This window comes from Gekko japonicus, unplaced genomic scaffold (genome assembly GCF_001447785.1).
Source record: "Gekko japonicus isolate JY-2015 unplaced genomic scaffold, Gekko_japonicus_V1.1 scaffold5973, whole genome shotgun sequence".
In the NCBI taxonomy this organism is placed as follows: Eukaryota; Metazoa; Chordata; class Lepidosauria; order Squamata; family Gekkonidae; genus Gekko; species Gekko japonicus.
In genome coordinates this window covers 10430-26382 of record NW_015174432.1, presented here as the reverse complement: position 1 = coordinate 26382, position 15953 = coordinate 10430, and the positions used below count along the sequence as shown (strand labels likewise).

Sequence of the window (15953 nt, the reverse complement as noted above, 5' to 3'; positions counted from 1 at the left end):
TGTGAGCTAGCTCACAGTTTTTTAGCCTCTGACTCACAGATTTTTGTCTCAGCTCAGGAGGGATGGCTCCAAACAAACTAATTTATGCAGTAGCCAAATCACTTGCTCACAACTTTAATGCCAGTAGCTCACAAAGTAGATTTTTTTGCTCACAAGACTCCACAGCTTAGAGGGAACATATGACTGGCATGGCCTGTAATTGACCAGCGGAGGCTTAGTCTGCATGGCCAGTTGGCACACTGATGAACTGAGGCCAAAAGAATCGCCCTTTAAAGGCTTTATTAATGCTACTTTCAAACCTGTAAAATAACATTACAAGTAATAGAAAATTGTCAGAGAGAGATGACGGAGCAAGCTATAAAACGCCGATTACTCAGTTAAGCGGAACACGCCTAGAATCAGTGCAGAGCTTCAGTAAATCAAGAGCAGATACCTGAGTTTTGTGTAGCTTAGGAAGTGCAAAGGGACCAGGAGGGAAGAACATTTATTGTTTTTCAGGAGTCAGCTGATTGTTTGATGTCTCGTAAATTCACTACCTGGTAATACGTTTTGATATTAGAGACTTTTATCACTCTCTCTCCAAATAATGTCTTTGCTTAGACTCTTGGGCATTTACTTAACCAAATACGTTTAAATAACATTTTCCTGCCATTCTCCTCATTTTACTGAGGTAACTTGAGGCAGACTGTTAAGAGATGAAACTAAATCCATTCTGAGAAGAGATTATGCCTAGCTAGGAAAGAGACAATGTGGAGGGGAATGTCTTGCTCTTCCTCAGTCTTCATTTCCTTATGTCCATATTCAACCAACCACATTAAGAGGGGAACAATCTAGGCCGCTTTGAGTCTCCACTGGGGAGAAGAGCAAGAGTATAAATCTTGCTGAATCTAAATACCCGAGTATTTTGTAAGTACCTTTATCCACGAGAATGCGACATATTTCAATGTAAAGAGTCATCTGTAGATTTGCCCTGTCTGCTCCAATTTTTTAAAATTGATTTTATAACTAGGAATTATAATTTTTTTAAAAAATGATTCTGTAGGATTGAAGATAGATCCAGGTGGTCAGCCATGTTGGTCTGAAGCAGTAGAACAAATGTAGAGTCCAGCGGCACCTTTAAGACCAACCAAGTTTTATTCAAGGTATGAGCGTTCATGTGCATGCACACTTTTCCAAATACAATAGAATGGGAGGTCAGTTTCAAACATATAGACAGGGGTTGAGCAACAAATTAACATGTCAACATAGAATGTAACATGGAATGGAGAGTCTCAGTCTTATTTTGACATATTTATTTCTTTACAACTGTTGACCTTATGACCTTAGCTTGGTATTTAGTTTTGTGTCCGGGTATCTTAAAATAAATTAAAATAGGAGCTGCGGTGGCTCAAGTGGTTAAGACGCTGAACTGCAGGCTGTGGAAGGTCGGTAGTTCAGCAGCTCGTGACCCGAGTGTGCCGCATGACAGAGTGAGCTCCCGTCTCTAGTTCCAGCTCCTGCCAACCTAGCAGTTCGAAAGCAAGAAATTGCAAGTAGATAAATAGGGACCGCTTCGGTGGGAAGGTAACAGCGTTCCGTGCGCCTTGGTGTTTAGTCATGCCGGCCACATGACCACGGAAACGTCTTCGGACAGCGCTGGCTCTTCGGCTTTGAAACGGAGATGAGCACCGCAACCCTAGAGTCGGACTCGACTGGCTTTCGAGCAAGGGAGACCTTTACCTTTACTATCTTAAAACATCTTCATCGTGTTACATGTTAATTTGCTCTTCACCCCCTTTCTATATATTTGAACCTTACCCTTCCATTCCAATGTATTTGGAAAAGTGTGCCTGCACACGAAAGCTCATACCTTGGATAAAACTTCGTTGGCCTTAAAGGTGCCTCTGGACTCTACATTTGCTCTAGGATTGAGTGAGTCAAGGCAACATTCTCCACATGCAAATGGTGGTAATATAAGAAGAGCCCAACTTCACTGCATGAGTATTAGCCTTACTCCAAACTGTGATTGCTGGAGGCGTCCAAAACTCCAAACAATAGAAGCGAAAGGGACTCTTCTGGGATCCGTGTGCTTTAGCTCTTACCTTCCGCAAGTACACAATGCATTGGGGAGGGGGGGGAGTTTAAGCTGTTGCCTTAAAATCAAGACAGTTGGAAGGAATGTAGACTTTTCCCGGGGACAGGGATCCGGAAAGGGAGATGCACAAAATCAAGAAATATTTTCTGTTTGGGGAATTAGGGTGGGAGAGCGCAGTAAGCATTTATTTATTTATTTTATTTATACCCCACCCTCCCCGCATGCAGGCTCAGGGCGGCTTACACAGGCACAACAGTGCAATAAAATATAACACATTAAAACAATTTAGGCACGCAAAGTGCGATAAAATTACACAATTAGCCACTTAAAACACAGTTCAATCTTACAAGATGCATCGGTAGTTACAATACTCACTCATTATTATATAACCGTGAAGTCAACAGAAAGGGGGGGTGCCATAGGCCGAGATGTCCCAGTTGGCTAATCAGCCCACCCTGACAGCACTGCTCTGCAGTACACGATGGTGGTAATAGTGGCGGCGGCGGCTCCTACTCAAAAGCCTGGCGGAAGAGCTCCATCTTGCAGGCCCTGTGGAACTGTAAAAGGTCCTGCAGGGCCCTGATCTCCAGGAGCTCATTCCACCAGGTAGGAGCCGCCACCAAAAAGGACCTGGCCCTTGTGGCAGCAAGCCTGGCCTCTTTAGGTCCCGGGGTCACTAGGCGGTGTTGTGCCCCCGACCGAAGTGCTCGAAGTGTAGTCTTGCTTAGATACTTTGGAAACATTGACGAATGTGGATGTGATATCTGAGCCCCTGGGGGGAACTGTCTGTCACAGGTTGTTGTCTTGGTAGCAGTTCTCGGGCCAGTCTGAACATGGCTGAACTTATTGCAGCAGTCCACGCCCTGACTGGCTCCCCAGGTTCAAGTGGAGGCTGGATGAAAGTTTATCATCTCCCTTTTCATGTGATTTCTTTGTCTCTTCTTCCTTCTCCTTCCTGGCGTTGGCATGGCAGGGGTGACCGTCAGCAGCGTGAACATGGATGCGGGAACCTTTTGCGTCACTGCACCTCTTTGGATGCTTTCACCTGGGTAAGCTGACGCGCAACAGCTTTAGGGTAGAAGACATTTTGCAGACAGAAGCGGGGGGGATAGTGATGCTCTGTTGAAGGAGTGAATATGTTTTAAAGGTTCCCCCAAGGTCACTCTAACAATCTTCAGTTTGGTGTAGTGGTTAAGTGCGCGGACTCTAATCTGGGAGAACCGGGTTTGATTCCCCACTCCTCCACTTGCGCCTGGCTGGATGACCTTGGGCAAGCCGTAGTTCTGATAAGAGCTGTTCTTGAAAAAAAGAGCAGTTTCTGTCAGAGCTCTCTCAGCCCCGCCTACCTCACAGGGTGTCTGTTGTGGGGAGGGGAAGGGAGAGGAGTTTGTAAGCTGCTCTGAGACACCTTTGGGTAGTGAAGGGCGGGGTATAAATCCAATCTCTTCTTCTTCTCTCCTTTGCCAGAGCATCTTGGCTGTTCTTGCTCTGGAGTTGGCCAAGCAGGTCCGATGGCTAAATTCTTTGCACCCATGTGGAAAACGTGCCAGACTTTGCCAGTTGGAGGGTCACCTTGCGGTGTTGCCCCTGCATCAGCACTCGGGTAGGTGTATCAGCCACACCTGAGGCTAGAGCTTCCTGCCTCGGAAAGACCGTACTGCTTATAGCTCTAGCCTAGGAGCAGAACTGTTGCAGGGAAGTCGGGGTTCCCAGTCCCTTCTTCCCTTGATGTGGGACAGAGAAACATGTTTGGAGATAGCACTGTAAGGCAGGAGGTCCAGACAAAAGGAGGTAAAGAAGAGCCCTGCTGGATCAGACCAGTGGTCCATGTAGTATCCGGTTTCATGCAGCAGCCCATCAGTTGCCCTGGAGGGCTGAACAAACGAGGCCCTTCCTTGCCACTGCAGCCCAGCACTGGGATTCAGAAGTTTGCTGCCTCCGTATATGGAGGTCCCCTTGACTCACCACGGCCAGTAGCCATCGATGGACCTCTCCTCTATGAATTTGTCTATCCCCACCCTTTTGGGAGCCATCTCTGCTCTCGGCCATCGCTGCCTCCACTGGCAGGGAATTCCCCAGTGTAATTGTGCAACTGTTAAAGGCCACTTGGTTGCTCCTGACTTATGATGACACTATGAATTCATGACTTCCAAAATGTCCTGTCGTTAACACCCCTGCTCAAGTCTTCCGAGCTGAGGGCTGCAGCTTCCTTGACGGAGTCGATCCATCTCACGTTGGGTCTTCCTTTTTTCCCCCTGCTGCCTTCACCTTTCCCTGGCATTATTGTCTTTCCCAGTGACTCTTGACTTCTCGTAATGTGACCAAAGTACGACGGCCTCAGTTGAGTCATTTGAGCTTCCAGGTAGAGTTCAGTGTAACTGCTTGTTCTTTGACGTATCTCCTATCAGCTGTTAATATGTTCTTTTCCCCCTTTCAGTCCCTCCTGCAGCTGCAGCTGCACACTTCAGCAGCGGGAAGAAGCCACACTTCTTTCTGGGAGCAGACACTGAGCGTGCCCCAGAGAATCAGTCTCCTAGCAAAGCCTCACAGTCCGAAGAAGACTTTGTGCCATCAGAAGGAGGTATCGGTATTGATGCATGGGAACCAAACATGCAACACAAGAAGCATCAGGGGGCAGGGGGCGTTAAGTCCCACAGTCCTGCCTTTCCAGGGCAGGAAGCCATTGTGAATCTGGCATGGTTTGCTCTATGGAGCACATCTGTCTGAGAAGTCACATTGGAATAAGTGACATTATTTGGCACTCTTGCTGTTTCACCCAATCCTGTTTCATTCCACTTGGGCACCTTCTCCTACAAAAGGGAACTGGTTTCCTCAGGAGGCCGCCGAGGAAGGGAAAGCGTGTTTAAAGTAAAACGTCACCCTCCTTTTAGCAATCCTTCAGAAGAGAGCCTGGTTGAAAGTGAAGAGAAGGGCCGGTCCTCGAATGGCAAAAGAGACGAGGGCGTGGGACAGTTTTTTGCAGGAAGTGGATGTGCCGTGTGCACGTCAGTGAACCATCACTAACCAAAATGGCCGCCATTGAAACGGGGGGGGAAATGGTGGACTTCCTGGGTTAGCAACAGGTATTTGGCCCGTTAAACTAGAAGATGGGAGCAGCCCTGTTGCTGTCTCTTGTAGCTGGACAAAACCACCGGTGTAAGTGAGCCGTAAGTCCCAGTGCATGAAACTATGGCGCTGTCTTGTACCGAGTTAGACCATTGGTCCATCTCATCCAACCCTGTCTGCTTTGAACCAAAATGGCCGCCATTGAAACGGGGGGAAATGGTGGACTTCCTGGGTTACAGAAATAGATCTTGAAATGTATTTGAAGTGCGTATAACCTTAGCAACAGGTATTTGGCCCGTTAAACTAGAGGATGGGAGCAGCCCTGTTGCTGTCTCTTGTAGCTGGACAAAACCACCGGTGTAAGTGAGCCGTAAGTCCCAGTGCATGAAACTATGGCGCTGTCTTGTACCGAGTTAGACCATTGGTCCATCTCATCCAACCCTGTCTGCTTTGACCAACAGCAAACGTCAAAGGATCTCTGTAGAGGTCTTTCCTGCTCCTGCAGCCAGAGACCCAGAGCTGTAACCTGGGACTTTCTGAATGAAAACCACCTGTTGGACCACTGAACTGCTCTGTCCCTCAGAGTGTACAAATGTGCCGCTCGAATGTGCACCACATGGTCCCTGCTGTAGCTTGGCTTCAGCGTGCTGTACCTTGGCTTCAGTACATGCTGTAGCTTGGCTTCAGCCTGCTGTACCTTGGCTTCAGTACACAGGCAGCCGTACAGTCCTGGGGAGGCAGACAGGAGTGTGTGTGCTGCAGCCAGGCTCTCCTCTCAGGATGCCCTGCCGTTGTCTGGGAGCGCCACAGAGTCTTGCTCCCTGTCCCGGCATCTGTACCAGTGTCCCTCAGAGTGTACAAATGTGCCGCTCTAATGTGCACCACATGGTCCCTGCTGTACCTTGGCTTCAGCGTGCTGGGTCAGGACACAGGCAGCAGTACAGTCCTGGGGAGGCAGACAGGAGTGTGTGTGCTGCAGCCAGGCTCTCCTCTTAGGATGCCCTGCCATTGTCTGGGAGCGCCACAGAATCTTGCTCCCTGTCCCGACTTTGGCATCTGTACCACAAGTTGGCTCCCCGTGTTGTACAGCGGGCTGCTCTGGTCAGGTTAGTTACCGAGAGAATTCTCATTCATGGTCAGGACCAGTGTGCTCTAAGCGGTGGAGCCTTGTGAGCAAAAATTCTACTTTGTGAGCTACTAGCGTTAAAAGTTGTGAGCTAGCCGTTTGGCTGCTGCACAAATTAGTTTGCCTCTGGAGCCCTCTGGAGCCCCGTCCTTCCTGAGCGAAGACAGAAATGTGTGAGCCGGAGGCTGAAAAACTGAGCTAGCTCACACTAACTCAGCTTAGAGGGAACACTGGTCAGGACGATAAATGCGAAGGAAGCAGCTAAAACATGGGGACAGGATGAGAGCTGCCAAACTGCAAGAGAGAGAAGGTTTTTATTGTATTTAGCCATAGGCCATTACAAACCACAAACAGAGAAGAACGCAATAAAACATAGAAAATTGTATAAAATAAGATACAGTCTAAAACATTATAAATCCATAAAACCGAGGTTATAAACAATTAATTCACAACATACCCACTAAAATCAGTATTAGCTAAGTATTGGCCCATATTTTCCTTGCAGCCAAGGCAAATAGAGCCATTCTATTGGATACATCGGCATTGGCATCGGCTAGCAAAAATATAATCTTCTCTGGGACTGAATAAAAGCGTAAAACTGGTAAAATACCAGATAAAAATTTTGACCTAGGCTGGGAATACAATGGGCAATCAAAACTGCAAGAAATGGCAGAACTTAAGGCTGTTGCTGCAGTGGGGGAGCGGGGGGGGGGGTCAAAGCAGTCCTCTGTGTCGAGATCCTGTCCTTTACGGCCTTCCTTTGTCTTGCAGGAGACTCCCTGTCCAGCCCCAGCCCCGAACCAGCCTCAGTCTCGCAGCATTCACAGGTACTGTCTCTTCCCTTCCGAGGGGTCTTTTGCTCCAGCAAGAGTCTCTGGGGTGTTGGCTAATGGATAAGAGAGAGGAGCTTTGGAATTTGGAAAAGTACCCCCCTCTGATGCTGCTCGCGACAAATTGGTACAGCGTGGCCTCTCTATAGTGTTCGTGCAGCCACTCTGCAGGAGTTAAGGGCAGCCACAACGTCTAGGAATCCCTGCCTTCAGGTGGCCGCACTGTGAGCGATGGAAATGAGTGCATCTGCCTGAAATGAGCAAGCGAGAGCGCCACGAGAGATCCCCATCTTGGGCATGACCGGCCAAGGGCCTAGGAAGACCTAATGTAGGAGCCCCCAGCCTTTTTCAGGCCACAGGCACCTTTGGGATTCTGACACGGCATGGTAGGCAGAGCCACAAATCGGCTCCCACAGAAGGCGGAGCCCACCGCAAAATGGCTGCTGCGGCTTACCTTCAGGAACACAGTGAAAATCCGTGTGTTGTGGTGGCAGCTGCTGCCAAAGCAAAGTTTTTAAAGATAGACACAGCCAATCAAATCTCCAGTTACAGTCCACAAGCTTGCTTCTTCTTTTGTTCTTTTATTTTGCGTCATGCAGTGCTGCTGCTGCAGCTGCTTCCAGACAATTGCCATGCGGCAACGGATTTCCTAGGTACATACTCCGTTTCCCCCACTGCTTCGTCAGGTCGCTTTTTTATACATGGAGCCAATGCTGTAAGCCTCCTGCTCAGAGTTAATGATGCCGAAGGAAAACACAAGATTAACCCTGAGCAGGCTGAGAGCATCGGCTCCACGTATAAAAAAGCGACCTGACAAAGCAGTGGGGGAAACAGAGTATGTACCTAGGAAATCCGTTGTCGCATGGCAATTGTCTGGAAGCAGCAGCACCACCGCATGACGCAAAGTAAAGGAATAAAAGAAGAAGCAGGTTTGTGGACTGTAATTGGAATAGAATCAGTTTTTTTCATAGTGAACACTGGTGGGGTGCAACCTTTGGTTAGTCACTGTGAACATAAGAACATAAGAGATGCCAATGTTGGATCAGGCCAAAGGCCCATCCAGTCTAACACTCTGTATCTCACAGTGGCCAGAAATACCAGTGCCATCAGGAGGTCCACCAGTGGGGCCAGGACATTAGAAGCCCTCCCACTGTTGACCGCCCCCAAGCACCAAGATGACAGAGCATCACTTGCCCCAGAGCCCCTATCTATACCTTGTGGCTAATAGCCACTGATGGACCTCTGCTCCATATGCTTATCTAATTCCCTTTTGAAGCCGTCCATGCTTGTAGCCGCCACCACCTCCTGTGGCAGTGTGTGTTATTCACTCTTTGGGTGAAGAAGTACTTCCTTTTATCCATTCTAACCCAACTGCTCAGCAATTTCATGGAGTGCCCACGAGTTCTTGTATTGTGAGAAAGGGAGAAAAGTACCTCTTTCTCTACCTGCTCTTTCCCATGCATAATCTTATAAACCTCAATCATGTCACCCCTCAGTCGTCGTTTCTCCAAGCTAAAGAGCCCTAAGCGCCTTAACCGTTCCTCATAGGGAAAGTGTTCCAACCCCTTTATCATTCGAGTTGCCCTTTTCTGCACTTTTTCCAAAGCTATAATATCCTTTTTAAGGTGTGGTGACCAGAATTGCACACAGTATTCCAGATGAGGTCGCACCATTGATTTATATAGCGGCATTATGATATTGGCTGATCTGTTTACAATACCCTTCCTAATAATCCCCAGCATAGCATTGGCCTTCTTTATTGCAGTCACACACTGTCTCGACATTTTCAGTGAGTTATCTACTACAACTCCAAGATCTCTCTCTTGATCAGTCTCTGCCAGTTCAGACCCCATCAACGTGTATTTATAGTTAGGATTTTTGGCTCCAATGTGCATCACCTTGCACTTGGCCACATTGAACCCCATTTGCCATGTTGACGCCCACTCGCCCATCCTTGACAGATCCCCTTGGAGTGCCTCACAATCCTCACTGGTTTTCACCACCCCGAACAACTTTGTATCATCCGCAAATTTAGCCACTTCACTGCTTACTCCCAACTCCAAATCATTAATGAACAAGTTAAAAAGCAGTGGACCAAGTACTGATCCCTGTGGTACCCCACTGCTTACACCCCTCCACTGGGAGAACTGCCCATTTATACTCACTCTCTGTTTTCTATTAATTAGCCAGTTTTTGATCCATAAAAGGACTTGTCCTTTTATCCCATGATTTTTGAGCTTGCTTAGGAGCCTTTGATGAGGAACTTTATCAAAAGCTTTCTGGAAGTCAAGGTAAACAATATCTATTGGATCCCCCTTGTCCACATGTTTGTTCACCCCCTCAAAGAACATTAACAGGTTAGTGAGACAAGATCTTCCCTTACAGAACCCATGTTGAGTCTGCCTCAATAGGTTTTGTTCATCTATGTGCCTACTAATTCTTTCCTTAATAATGGTTTCCACCAATTTACCCGGTATCGACGTCAGACTGACTGGCCTGTAATTTCCCGGATCTCCTCTGGAACCCTTTTTAAAGATGGGAGTGACATTAGCTACCTTCCAGTCCTCAGGAATGGAGGCTGATTTTAAGGAGAGATTACATATTTTTGTCAGGAGATCCACAAGTTCACAATTGAGTTCTTTCAGAACTCTTGGATGTATGCCATCTGGGCCTGGTGATTTATCAGTTTTTAAGTTGTTTATCAGTTTTAGGACCTCCTCTCTCGTCACCTCAATCTGACTCAGGTCTTTCAACACCCCTCCCGAACTCAGCGGCTCTGGAGTGGGCAAGCACCTCTCATCTTCCACAGTGAAGACGGAGGCAAAAAATGCATTTAGCTTCTCAGCCATTTCCCTATCATCCTTCAGTACTCCTTTTACCCCTTGGTCATCCAAGGGCCCCACTGCCTCCCTGGCTGGTTTCCTGTTTCTAATGTATTTGAAGAAAGTTTTATTGTTGGTCTTTACATTTTTTGCTATATGCTCCTCATATTCCCTTTTTGCATGCCTGACCACAGACTTGCATTTTATTTGCCATAGCCTGTGTTCTGTTTTATCAGCCTCACTGTGACTAGCTTTCCACCGCTTAAAGGAATCCTTTTTACCTTTTACAGCTTCCATTACTTTGTTTGTTAACCATGTAGGCTTTTTCTTATACCTGTTTGTGCCTTTCCTAACCTGCGGAATATATTTTATTTGAGCTTCTAGAATTGTAGTTTTAAACAGTTTCCAAGCTTCCCCAATGGTTTTGACCCTTTCTACTTTTCCCTTCAGTTTCCTCCCCACATGTCCCCTCATATCAGAAAAATTACCCCTTTTAAAGTTAAAAGTGGTTGTGTGAGTCTTTTTGGCCAATTCCCTATTTGTACAAATGTTGAACTCAACAACATTATGATCACTGTTCCCAAGCGGTGCAATCACTTTTACATCTCTCACCAGGTCTTGAGTGTTACTTAGGACCAAATCAAGGATCGCCTCTCCCCTGGTAGGTTCCATGACCATCTGCTCCATAGCACAGTCATTTAGAGTGTCTAGAAACTCAATCTCTTTCTCTCGACTAGAACACATATTGACCCAATCAATGTGTGGGTAGTTAAAATCACCTATTACGACACAGTGTTTTTGTCTAGCTGCTATCTTTAATTCATTCATCATTTTATAATCCTCCTCTATCTTTTGATCCGGTGGGCGATAACAAACTCCCAGTGTTAAGTTTCCTTTTGGCCCCCCTATTTCAACCCACAGAACTTCAAGAAGCGAATCCAATTCTCTTAGCCTCTCGATCTTTCTGGACTTTATACCCTCTCTGACATACAGAGCCACCCCACCTCCAACCCTTCCCCCCCTATCCTTCCGATATAATATATAACCGGGAATCACCGTATCCCACTGATTTTCCTCATCCCACCAAGTTTCTGAAATACCCACAATGTCTATTTTTCCCTCTGACACCAAGCACTCCAACTCCCCGATTTTACCTCGGACACTTCGAGCATTTGTATAGAAACAGCTGTAATTTCCCATACTGGTTAAGCCTGCCACCTTCCTCTTGCAATCTCGAGACCTTGTCAGGCAGTCCATGTCACTAGCCATGGTCTCAGTGGACAATTTCAATCCACCTCCCTGTAGAAAAGCAACAGGTACCCCCTCATCTCTCTGAGATGAGCCAACCCGAACCAGAGACTTTTCATCTCCTGTCGGCTTTCCCCCAATATTCAGTTTAAAAACTGCTCTGCCACCTTTTTGATTTTAAGCGCCAGCAGCCTGGTTCCTTCTCGGGACAAGTGGAGACCGTCTCGCCTGTACAGCTCCCTCTTGTTCCAAAAAGAATCCCAGTGCCTAACAAACCTGAACCCTTCCCCTCTACACCATCGTCTCATCCACGCATTGAGACTCCTGATCTGTGCCTGTCTCTCCGGCCCTGCGCGTGGAACAGGTAGCACTTCTGAGAAGGCTACCTTGGAGGTCCTGGCCTTGAGTTTCCTGCCCAGCAGCCTAAATTTCTCCTCCAGGACCTCACGACTGCATTTCCCCACATCGTTGGTGCCGACATGCACCACGACCACTGGCTCCTCCCCAGCACTATCTACCAGCCTATCTAAAACACGCGTAATGTCCGCTACCTTTGCACCAGGCAGGCAAGTCACCATACGGTCAGTACGCGGGTTCGCCACCCAGCTGTCTACCTGCCTAAGGATCGAATCACCCACTACCAAGAGCCCCCCTCCCACCCTGCCCAGGGATGGTTCCTTGGTGCAAAAGGATAACCGCTCACCAGCTGGGGAAGAGGTCCCTTCTGAGGGCACATTCCCCTTATCCTCAGCACGGTGCCCTGTTTCCCCTAGACCCTCATGCTCCCTGACAGCAGCGGGGCTGCCAGATCCAGAGTGGGACGTAGCTAACAAGTCCCCGAGAGTCTTTTCTGTGCGCCTAGCTGACTGTCTCTGCTTCTCCAGGTCAGCCACCTTGGCCTCAAGGGAGCACACACGTTCCCTGAGAACCAGGAGCTCCTTGCACCGAGCACACACCCAAGACTTCTGCCCAGTGGGCAGATAGTCATACATGTGACACTCTGTGCAAAACACTGGATAGCCCCCAACCCCCTGCTGGCATTCTGGCTTCATAATTCTTTTAAAATAAGTAAATGTAATCCCCCTTTTAAATCCCTTTGTATTTATGTGTTTTTTTCTTGTCAAAGTCAAATTACTTTATGGGGAAAACAAGGAGCCTAGGGTTTTCACTTTCTGCCTCTTCTTGGGCGTCTCACAGAGCCCCTAGTCCAAGAGTCCCTGGGCTAAGAGCCACGGGCAAAGAGCCCTTTAGCTCGCCCTTCGGCTCGTGCCAGAGGCTCGTGCCTCTGGCAAGGTGCTTCCTTAAATAGAGGCCTCCCCCAGCAGAGTGCTGGCAGCAGCTATTCAAATGCACCCAGGCACTCAATCACATGCAAAACAATGCCCCTTCCTTTTCCTCTCAATTGCAGTCAATCACAGTCAAACAATGCCCTTTCCTCTCTCAAGCAGCCAGGAATCTGCAAAAACTCCAAGCGCTTCCACACACTCCCAGACCAGTTCTCCCACCAAAATCCTCAGCTGGATCCTCTCCGCTGAAAGCAAATAAAAAACCACTCACCCCTCTGTCTCCTGCTCCTGCTCCTGCTCAGAGCTCAGCTGGGTCTCCTCTGCCTCTGGCCAGGTGTTTCCTTAAATAGAGGCCTCCCCCAGCAGAGTGCTGGCAGCAGCTATTCAAATGCACCCAGGCACTCAATCACATGCAAAACAATGCCCCTTCCTTTTCCTCTCAATTGCAGTCAATCACAGTCAAACAATGCCCTTTCCTCTCTCAAGCAGCCAGGAATCTGCAAAAACTCCAAGCGCTTCCACACACTCCCAGACCAGTTCTCCCACCAAAATCCTCAGCTGGATCCTCTCCGCTGAAAGCAAATAAAAAACCACTCACCCCTCTGTCTCCTGCTCCTGCTCCTGCTCAGAGCTCAGCTGGGTCTCCTCTGCCTCTGGCCAGGTGTTTCCTTAAATAGAGGCCTCCCCCAGCAGAGTGCTGGCAGCAGCTATTCAAATGCACCCAGGCACTCAATCACATGCAAAACAATGCCCCTTCCTTTTCCTCTCAATTGCAGTCAATCACAGTCAAACAATGCCCTTTCCTCTCTCAAGCAGCCAGGAATCTGCAAAAACTCCAAGCGCTTCCACACACTCCCAGACCAGTTCTCCCACCAAAATCCTCAGCTGGATCCTCTCCGCTGAAAGCAAATAAAAAACCACTCACCCCTCTGTCTCCTGCTCCTGCTCCTGCTCAGAGCTCAGCTGGGTCTCCTCTGCCTCTGGCCAGGTGTTTCCTTAAATAGAGGCCTCCCCCAGCAGAGTGCTGGCAGCAGCTATTCAAATGCACCCAGGCACTCAATCACATGCAAAACAATGCCCCTTCCTTTTCCTCTCCTACTACTACTACTACTACTAGAACCAGGAAATAACTTCCCTGAGCTACACTGCAGTTTGCTTGGGAGTTTACAAGCAGGTCATGAAGCTACATGTGGGTTTCCTACCCTAAAAAAACTGAGGCTTTCCTAAGTGACCTTTGGCCACGAGATGGATTGATATCCCCAGTTCAAGGGACAAGCGGCCAGCCGCCTCGGCTGTTTTGAACTTGGCAGTCTGTTGTGGTCTAGATTACTGCTGCCTGTTTCAAGTTGGGGCCCATCCCTTTGGAGCTGGCACACGGGATGCTTTGGTGACACATTTCTTGTCAACCAGGCCTCTCTCTGGCAGGCAGCCCTACCATGACATCTGCCCGTGCTGTTTAGCTTGAGAGCCTTGTGCAACCGCAGCTGACACCTCTCAGTGGCAGGGTGGGAGCCACGGCCGCGCTCTAGCCGGCAGCTTTCAAAAAGACGGTAATGAGGCTGCCGTTCAGGAAGCGACTCCATCCGCCCCAACCTTGGACGTGATTCTCAAGGCTTTGCAGCGGCTTTGGGAAATCGCTGCGCCAGCAGAGTTCAGGACAAGCAGGGTGTGCCAAAACTGATCTGTCCATTCATAAATTGTCCCAAATGGGCACGTAGAGTGATTTCAGAGAAACTGTCAACTCCCTTCCTCTCCCTTAACTTAGTAGATTCATGGAGGAGAGTTCTATCGGTGGCTACTAGCCACGGTGACTTAAGAGAACCACTCAGCCTCTGAAATCCCAGAGCCAGGAGGCAACATCAGGGGAAGCCCTCAGCCTCTATGCCCTGCTGTTGGCCCTCCGGAGGAATTGTTTGGCAATTGTATGAGACAGGACGCTGGACTAGAGGGACCCTCACTGGTCTGATCCAGGAGGGCTCTCCTTATGTCCTTACTTTGTGTTGTCTAGACTGAAAAGGGAGAACTGTCGGCCCTTACTGAATGTGTAGCGTGTAGAGTGCTCCCTTGAGAGTAGAAAAGACAGCCCCTGCCTTAATGCTCATCAACTAAGTATCAGCAGAAGGGAAGAGAATGGGATGTGAGACTGTACAAAGGCGAGCTGTAGCAAACTGTGACCTCTGATTCTGTAACCACACACACACACACACCCCAAGATATCAGGGACACACACACACACACACACCAATATATCAGGGCCAGAAAAATCAGAGGGCAGAAGCGACAAGCAAATCAGCTCACAGAAGTGCAGAACGGATGGGCTTGTATGTTGCCACCTCCACTCCCTGCTTTTCTTTCCTGTGGATTGATCCAGAGGCCACAATGCTCTAGGTCGTGGGCCTGGCCCTTCCTCTTTCTTTACCTGAGGAATCGCTCTCCCGTGACGGAGCGTGTGACTGTCCAGCTAACAAGGGGCTCTGCTTCACCACATGTAGAGCAGTGTAACCGGTCAACACCAGCTGCACAGCGTCTGGTCTGGTTTGAGAAAAAAGGACAGGAAGTATCGTGATCTTATCTTACAGGAAACCATACCTTGTTGTCAGCAAATTACAAAGGAATTTAAGAGCAGTGTTTGTCTGGATAGCGTCTAGCCTCAATCTGTTTGGCGCTAGCGTGGATTCCGCCGTGCTCTTTGTGGCCCAGAGGCTGGTCTCTCTCCCTGGGCTGTGCTGTCTGTCCCAACGGAAGCACCTCTGTCAGTTTTAGCCCTTCTAAAGCACTCTTGCCCAGGAGAAAAAGGGAAACGGATTCCTCGAACAGCCTTTTGCTGTGATGATAAAGATAGTGCACAGGGAAGTTCAGCAGCCTGTACTGACTGTTGCTTTCTGCCCACTCTTGTCTCCTGTGCAGGGCAGCCTAGAGCAGCAGAAGTCCTTTAACGAAGCCGCTTCTCAAGTGCAAGAGGCGTTCCACGCCAGCATCTCCATGGCATTCAACATCCTCGGTAACAGTTCACCAGGTGTAACCACCTCCTGCGGTGGTTAGAGGCTTTGGGGGGGGGGTGTACCGTCTCAAGAGCCGTGTCAAGAGGCCAGTAGGTTGGGCTCTCTGGGCAAGCCTCGAGAGTCCCTAAAACTGGGGCCATGATTGGCAGGGTGCTAGCCCAGCCTAAGGGAGGCGGGGCTGCTCTCCCAGGCACAGGCCCTGTAGATGCTTCTTCCTTCTCCTTGTGCCATTCATTCCCGTCTCCTTCGGAGCGTACCTGCACACTGCTACAAACTCCTTTCCCTTCCCCTCCCCACAACAGACACCCTGTGAGGTGGGCGGGGCTGAGAGAGCTCTGACAGAAACTGCTCTTTTTCAAGGACAGCTCTTATCTGAACTACGTCTTGCCCAAGGTCATCCAGCCAGGTGCAAGTGGAGGAGTGGGGAATCAAACCCAGTTCTCGCAGATTAGAATCCGCGCACTTAACCACGACACTAAACGGGCTGCAACTAGTTGGA

General features: G+C 48.8%; 1 long non-coding RNA gene across 1 annotated transcript; it reads left to right on the top strand.

Annotated features, from left to right (window-relative positions):
* Positions 1-3043: 3043 nt before the first annotated feature.
* LOC107121477 lies at positions 3044-15448 on the top strand. The gene is made up of 5 exons (XR_001482867.1): positions 3044-3123; positions 3542-3677; positions 4512-4655; positions 7038-7093; positions 15360-15448. It is a non-coding gene; the product is annotated as an uncharacterized LOC107121477 (long non-coding RNA).
* Positions 15449-15953: the final 505 nt, after the last annotated feature.